Source organism: Ursus maritimus, unplaced genomic scaffold, assembly GCF_017311325.1.
Source record: "Ursus maritimus isolate PB19 unplaced genomic scaffold, ASM1731132v1 scaffold_17, whole genome shotgun sequence".
NCBI lineage: Eukaryota > Metazoa > Chordata > Mammalia > Carnivora > Ursidae > Ursus > Ursus maritimus.
Genome location: NW_024424119.1, coordinates 23,835,500 through 23,843,293, shown reverse-complemented (window position 1 = coordinate 23,843,293; position 7,794 = coordinate 23,835,500). Strand labels below are relative to the sequence as shown.

The 7,794-nt window shown below is 42.7% G+C and overlaps 1 protein-coding gene across 1 annotated transcript in view; it reads right to left on the bottom strand.

Annotated features, from left to right (window-relative positions):
• UBAP1 (ubiquitin associated protein 1) overlaps positions 1-1,714 on the bottom strand; it is a 52,205-nt gene extending 50,491 nt beyond the window's left edge. The window contains exon 1 of the mRNA XM_008695129.2: positions 1,499-1,714. The gene's annotated coding sequence lies outside the window, so the exon portion shown is untranslated. The remainder of the gene's footprint in view (positions 1-1,498) is intronic.
• Between the last annotated feature and the right edge of the window lie 6,080 nt (positions 1,715-7,794).

Sequence of the window (7,794 nt, the reverse complement as noted above, 5' to 3'; positions counted from 1 at the left end):
GGAAGAGCACGCAACTCTTAATCCTGGGGTTGTGAGTTCAAGCCCCACACTGCATGTAGAGATTATTTTTAAAAATTTTTTTAATTATTTTAATAAAAATAATTTTAGAAATAAAATCTTTCAGAAACACAAAAAATATGTCATGATGAAGTACTGGGTCAAAGAAAAATTCAGGAACTTCTTATATACACACAGTTTAATTTTCTTCCATTGTGATCATTTCTAAGTAATATTTTTTCTTCCAATGAGGTCGTAACAAGTTAGCAAGTTATTTGCTGTGCAGTGATAGAGAAACATTAATTTTCCCATTTCCATAATCAGAATGATTCTTAATGCAACACACAGTAGGCATTAAATGTTGAATAAATAAGTAACAGAAAAACTGAATAGAACTGATTAGAAATAAAAATTTAATTTATAAAATTCCATTTAATAGGTTAATGCAGAAAATGTAATTCTTTTAGACTCTGAATATTTCACATTCTTTGTTATAAAATACATAAACTTTCAGTTTAACTAGTTTGGGACATTAACTAGAAAGAACTAGCTATACTAAAAACTAAGTGCCCTGTCTTTCCCCATCAAATGTGACAAATTCCGAAGAGATACATCGTGTCTATCCAATTTCTCAAATGCTAATAACTATAACTGAGGAAAGAGAGAAAACACCAATAAGTGGGGTTAGAACAAAGTGTTTAATAGTTAACTAAGTTTTCAAATATCGTTTTCTAACACTCTATGGTGTTTAAAAATTCAAATTTTTATTTCAACTTAATATAAAATGTATTTTCATTTTCAGAGGCTAGTCGGGAAAGAAGCACGTGTGGAAACAACCAAAGGTCAGAGATCCCTGATAGAGATCAAATAAATGAAAAGTAACTTGATGTTCCACAATAAAGATTTGGGACTGTTTCTGAGGCCCAGGTGGACTGTACAGGTAAGTCTCCACCCAAGAAATAAACAAAAGAGGCAAGATAAACATACTGGAGAAGGCCAGACAACGTCCAAGATCTCCCCAAAGACCCCTCACCCTGGCTCTGGTTTCTTCCCTTTCTCCCTTATCTCAACGCCTCAGGGAGAAGTAAATCTGCATCTCACTTCCCCAACTCACCCTCAACTCCCAATTACTCGCCTTCTTTATTAAAACCTGGGTCCACCTCTGCGACATCCTATAATTCCCACCGAGCTCCCACTCCAGCCAGATACACATCTACTGCGCCTGTCTTCCAGTAAGGTATTAGTCTCCTTAATCCGAACTCGTTTTTCCGCAGCCCATCTGCCTTCCGCCCCTTCAACTCTGGTCCCCTCACTCCGACCTTTCTCCCAGAATCCTCCCCAAGTCACGGATCTCTGGCCCCTTCTCAACTATAGCTCCTTTCTTCCCGCTCGGCCTCCAACCTCTTCCCAGGGAATCCTCCCCCATCCGTCTCCCGGTACCCGTCCCCTCCCCCAACTCCGCCCCTCTTCCCCCCCTTCTCCCAGCGGGAGGCCCCCTCACCTGAACGCCGCTGCCGCTGCCGTCCCAGAAGCCGAAACGTGCTGACGCCGGACGGCCTCCCAGGCTCGGTCCCCGCTGAGCTCTTGACGACCCCTAGGGAAAGCGAACGCCACCACTTCTAACTCTGCCCGCCCCGGGCCAGGCCGTCACCGTAGCCACTGCCAGTACCACAGCCGCCATGTTGAAGTCCTACTTCCCTCCGCCTTCCCCTCACCACTCCGCCCCTTTGGGCGTCTGACGTCATGGCGCCGCGCTCCACCCTCCCTGGGCCAATGGGAGGAGCCGACAGTGACGTAACTAATCTCTCCTGTACTGCCCAACAACTCTAGTTGCCTGGGCCGCTGCAATTGGAGTGGGTGCGCCCCGCTGACCCAAGGAAGGAAGGGAAAGATGTGGGTCACTGAGAAGGTAAGGCGTAGAAGCTGGAGAAGCGGCCCAGGAGAGCTTCCGAGAGGCGCGAATCGCGAAAAGACGCACAGACTTACAAATGAGACCTACTTGGGAATCAGAATGTCTGGCTTCTGGTCCCAGGTCAGTGATCTGGTACAAAGTCCTACTCTTTCCGGTCCTCATTTTCCCCATTTACAAAGATTGGGTTGAAAGGCGACCTCTAAATCTCCCTCCAGTTGTGACATCCAGCGGTTTAAACTAGGTAATCCAATCCCAAACATTTACTGCCTCCTGCATTTATTGGATATCTCTTGGAATCAGGTGCATAGAGGATTCATAACTGCATGAGATGAATCTTTGTTCCCAAAAGTTCCTACTTGGTGAGAGAAATCGAAGCATTAACAGTTCACGAAAAATCAGAGAGTGATAACGGCCTAACAGGTGCATTAATTGCTCTGGAAAAATTGGCTTTCGGCTAAGAGATTAGGAAAGATTTACATCTCTACACTTTCTGAATACATAAAGAATGTGTAGACTCTCACGCCTAATTCTTCAGCCCTGTTTTCTCTTTGGAAACCCAGAGAAGATAATATTTGTACTCTGAAGGGTGCAGCAGTTTTAACCCACAATGAAAGACGGTGGGCATTCCAGAAGGGGGAAGTTAAAGCAGAGAATAGCAAATCATCAATTCTGGATTCTTTGCCAACTTAATTCAACAAATAATGGGCAGCGATAGAAGGTTTGTGGAAGAGCAGTGAGCTGAATAAAATTCTCCATCAGGAGAGTTAAAATGGTAGCAGTGAATAAAATGGACTGGAGACTACGTGGGAGACTTGGGCACTGAGTAAAAGATTCACACCTGAACTAAAGCAGAGACAGCAGGGATGGAGACTAGGGGATTAACTGAACCAAGATTTAGGGAATTGACTCAACAACACTCCCATGTGGAGACCTGCTGCATGGGAGAATAAATCATAAAGAAGAAAAGCCAAGTTCTGGAGGTCTGTTTTTAACAGAAACAAGAGAGAAGTAAGGTTTACTGAAGTGCTAAAGGAGGTGAAAATGAGTTCAGCTAACCAAATTATGATGGCAGATTTTCTGGAGGGAAGTTCAGGAGGGAATGTGAGCTTAGAAATCAGAAAGAGGTAAGGAGTACACATGTGTGGTATACTGATACTTCTTGAGCAATTAAACTTTTCATTCATCATTCAATAAGCATTTACTGAGTGCCAGTAGTATACCAAGCACTGTTCTATGTACTGGGGATATAGCAGTATATAAAAGAACCCCCCCAAAAAAATTCCTGAACTCACAGTGCTTATATTCTAGAGGAAAATGACCAATAATAATGGTGATAGGTTAAGAAGAAAAAAAATAAAGCAGAGGAAAGGAAATAGAAGGCATCCATGATTGAAATTTGTAGAGGAAAGGGGCGCCTGGGTGGCACAGTGGTTGGGCTTCTGCGTTCGGCTCAGGGCGTGATCCTGGCGTTGTGGGATCGAGCCCCACATCGGGCTCCTCTGCTATGAGCCTGCTTCTTCCTCTCCCACTCCCCCTGCTTGTGTTCCCTCTCTCGCTGGCTGTCTCTATCTCTGTCAAATAAATAAATAAAATCTTTAAAAAAAAAATTTATAGAGGATGGCCAGGAAAAAGTGACATCTGAGTAAAGACCTGAGTAAAGGAAGTGAAAGATTTGCAGATGTCTAGGAAAAGAAAATGCCAATCCAAGGGAACACCAAGTACAAAGGCTCTAAGATGGAAGTTCACCTTCTGTATTGCAGGAACAGCGAATGGAATGGAGTGAGCAAAGAGCATAATGGGAGATGAAGTCAGAGAGGTAACAGGGGACTAAATCACATAGCAACCTGTAGATCATTTTATGGACTTTGACTTTAGTATAAGTCCTAAGTGAGCTGAAAGCCATTGGAGAGTTGTGAGCAGAGAAGAGACATTTCTAACTTTTTAGCAGGATCAGTCTAGCTACTACACTGAGCATAAGCTAAAGAAGGATAAGGGTAAAAGAAGAAAGACCATTTAGAGATTATTGCAGTAATCCAAGCAGGAAATGATAGTCCTAGGTAGCACTATAGAGTTGTAATAGCACTGAAGGTGATTAGAAATGGCTAGGGTTCTGAGTACATTTTGAAGGTAGAGGAGTAAGAATTTGCTCACAGATTGGATGCAGAGTGTGAGGAAATGAAAGGACTCCGGATGACTTTAAGATTTTTTACTTCTGTCAAATTCTTGCAGGTTTGGCTAGAAGAATAGAAAATCAAATTAATTAAAATGTCTGAGGATAGGACCCTTTGGAACACTGACAAATAGGGCATGGGAAAAGGAAGCAGATAAAGAATGGAAAAGTAGTGACCAGAGAAGTAGAAAAGGAATAAGAAGACTATGGTGCCATGGGGTGTCTGCCTTCGGCTCAGGGCGTGATCCTGGCGTTATGGGATTGAGCCCCACATCAGGCTCTTCCACTGGGAGCCTGCTTCTTCCTCTCCCACTCCCCCTGCTTGTGTTCCCTCTCTCTCTGGCTGTCTCTCTCTCTGTCAAATAAATAAATAAAATCTTTAAATAAAAAAATTAAAAAATTAAAAAATAAAATAAAAAAAAGAAGACTATGGTGTCATGGAGGGCTGGGTCTGTGCCTCTTAGAATAGGACTCCCTGATATCAGAGACAAGCCTCCCCCATCAGATAAGGACTTTCTAAGATTTCCCCACTAGCCTTGGTCTCCTGATCCAATAATTTTCCCTTCTCTTCCTTATTGTTTTAGGTGGGGATCAGGTTTCTAACCATCTACTCCTGGGCCAGCCTGCTGTGTCTCCCTATCCCCCACGGACACAGCCCATTCTTAAGAAATGGAAATGAAATGGTAAACAAAAACTTCACCTTCCTAGGAAGGAATTGTCATACTTGACAATTTCCATGTTTGAATCCCAATGGTAATTCTCTTGGGACCAGAAGAGGCTGAACAGGACACCAGTCCTCTACCACCCCTGCCCTATGTCTTTCATTCCCAGTGCATCTAGATAGTACCAGCACACCAGCTCATCTAGAAGCAGCACTCCAAGGCAAGGGCACCAGCTTGTACTCCTCCCACTTTTCCTCTTTTTTGTCTCCCACTTCATACACTAAGCTTTTGGGGTGGGTCTAAGAGCAGAGACAGGAAGGACAACAAGCTCTCAATCTTTAGCCATCCAGCATTTACTAAGTCCTACCATATGCCAGCCATCATGAGTCTACAAAGATACTCTTAAGGAAGTCAAGTGAGGGAATCAGACAGGTGTGCAGATAATGGTGGTACCTGGCAGAAAATTATCTTAGTTCCTAGGTGGCACATTCCATGCCTCAGGAGTACAGAAGGGAGAAGTTTGGGTAGACTTGAGAAATCAAGGAAGACTGCATGGAAAATTGAAGCATTTAAGTTAGGCCTTAAAAAACAGGTAGGATGAAGAGTGCCCAAAGAAATGAGAACAAAGCCATTTAGGCAAAGGCATAGATTCAGGAAAGGTCCATGAAAATTCAGAATCAGTAAGGGTATACGTAAGAGAGCAGAGGAAGATAAGACTGGAGAGACCAAGCAAGAAGAGGCTTGGCTTGGGTTTAACAGTTCTTTATTTTTTTCTTTTTTTAAGATTTTTATTATTTTTTTAAGATTTTATTTATTTATTCGACAGAGATAGAGACAGCTAGCGAGAGAGGGAACACAAGCAGGGGGAGTGGGAGAGGAAGAAGCAGGCTCATAGCGGAGAAGCCTGATGTGGGGCTCGATCCCATAACGCCGGGAACACGCCCTGAGCCGAAGGCAGACGCTTAACCGCTGTGCCACCCAGGCGCCCCAAGATTTTTATTTTTAAGTGATCTCTACACCCAACCAGCCAGGCACCCCTGGGGCTTAACAGTTCTAAGGCTGTAAGTAAAGTCACTGGCAGCTTTTCCCCTGGGAAATTCAAGAGAAAATTCTGGATAAATCCTTAGAATCTTGGAGGTCAGGTTGAAACCCTTCATCCTTCCCTAAAAGCTCAAGGTAACAGTTAAGGACTCAGATTTCTGAGTGATCTCTGGGGTTTCTTCTTGTTCTAAGATCTATGTGATGGGGCGCCTGGGTGGCTCAGTCGTTACGCGTCTGCCTTCGGCTCAAGGCGTGATCCCGGAGTCCTGGGATTGAGCCCCACATCAGGCTCCTCCACTGGGAGCCTGCTTCTTCCTCTCCCACTTCCCCTGCCTGTGTTCCCTCTCTCGCTGGCTGTCTCTGTCTCTGTCAAATAAATAAATAAAATCTTTAAAAAAAGAAAAAGATCTATGTGATGACCATCATATGAAGATGTAATTATCCTGATGACCATGAATGGATAAAGATGATTTCAAATTCCAGAAGGATGAAAATATAAACACACACACAATAACTCTAAAATATTAGAAGATGGGGCACCTGGCTGGCTCAGTCAGTGGAGCATGTGACTCTCGATCTCAGAGTTGTAGGTTCAAGCCCCACATTGGGTATAGAGAGTACTTAAAATCTTGATAAAAAAAATATATTAGGGGGTGCCTGACTGGCTCTGTTGGTAGAGCATGCAGTTCTTGATCTTGGGGTTGTGAGTTTGAGTCCCACATTGGGTGTAAAGATTACTTAATAAATAAATAAATAAATAAATAAAATATTAGAAAAGAATATAGAAGAATATATTTTGAATCATGGGTTAGAAAGAACATTTCTAATAATGACACCAAATTCAGAACCCATAAAGGAAATAGTTGACAAATTTGATAACGGCAAAAGATCCCATATGCAAAGTGAAAAGATAAACTGAAAAAAAAATTTGTGATCTGTAACAGAAAAGGGATTAATTTACCCAAAATACAAAAAGCCCCTACAAATCAGTCAGGAAATAGAATGGTTTAATAGAAAAATATGGTCTAATTTGTCAAGAGGCAATTCACTAAAGAAGAAACACAAATAGGGGTGCCTGGGTGGCTCAGTTGGTTAAGTATCCAGCTCTTGATTTTGGCTCAGATCATGAGATTGAGCCCCACATTGGGCTCAGTTTTAAGTGGGGAGTTTGCTTCTCTCTCTCCCTCTCCCTTCCCCCACTTGAGCACTCTCTAAAATAAGTAAATCTAAAAAAAAAAACAAAAACGCAAATAGTTAGTGAACATATAAAACGATGGTCAACATGACTGATAATTTTTAAAAATGAAAAAAGGTCCCATTTTTCACCTAACAAATTGGCAAAAGCTAGAAGGATTAATTAGATCCAGTGCCATCACGTATGGAGAAATAAGCATACTTACACATTGTTGATGGTAGTACAAATTGATGAAATCTTTCGGTAGAGGAGTTTGGCAGTAACTATCACAATACATTGTGAAGTAAAAAGAGAATTACAGAATAATGCCTATTGTATCCATTTTTGTAAAAAAGAAACAGCTTGATATATAGAAATAAATGCAGACATAGATATAAATGTAGATTTAGAGGGGTGCCTGGCTGGCTCAGTTGGTGGAACATGGTGGAGCTTGGGACTCTGGATCTCAGGGTCATGAGTTCAAGCCCCACATGTGACATAGAGTTTACTTACAAAAAAAAAATAAGACTTTATTATTTATCTGAGAGAGAAGGAGAATAAGCAGGGGGAGCAGCAGAGGGAGAGGGAGAAGCAGCCTCTCCACTGAGCAGGGAGCCTGACACGGGGCTCGATCCCAGGACCCTGGGATCATGACATGAGCCAAAGGCAGATGCTCAACCAACTGAACCACCCAGGCACCCCCCAAAAAATTTTTTTAAGATTTTATTTATTTATTTGACAGAGAGACAGCAAGAGAGGGAATACAAGCAAGGGGAGTGGGAGAGGGAGAAGCAGTCTTCCCACTGAGCAGGGAGCCCGATGTGGGGCTCGATCCCAG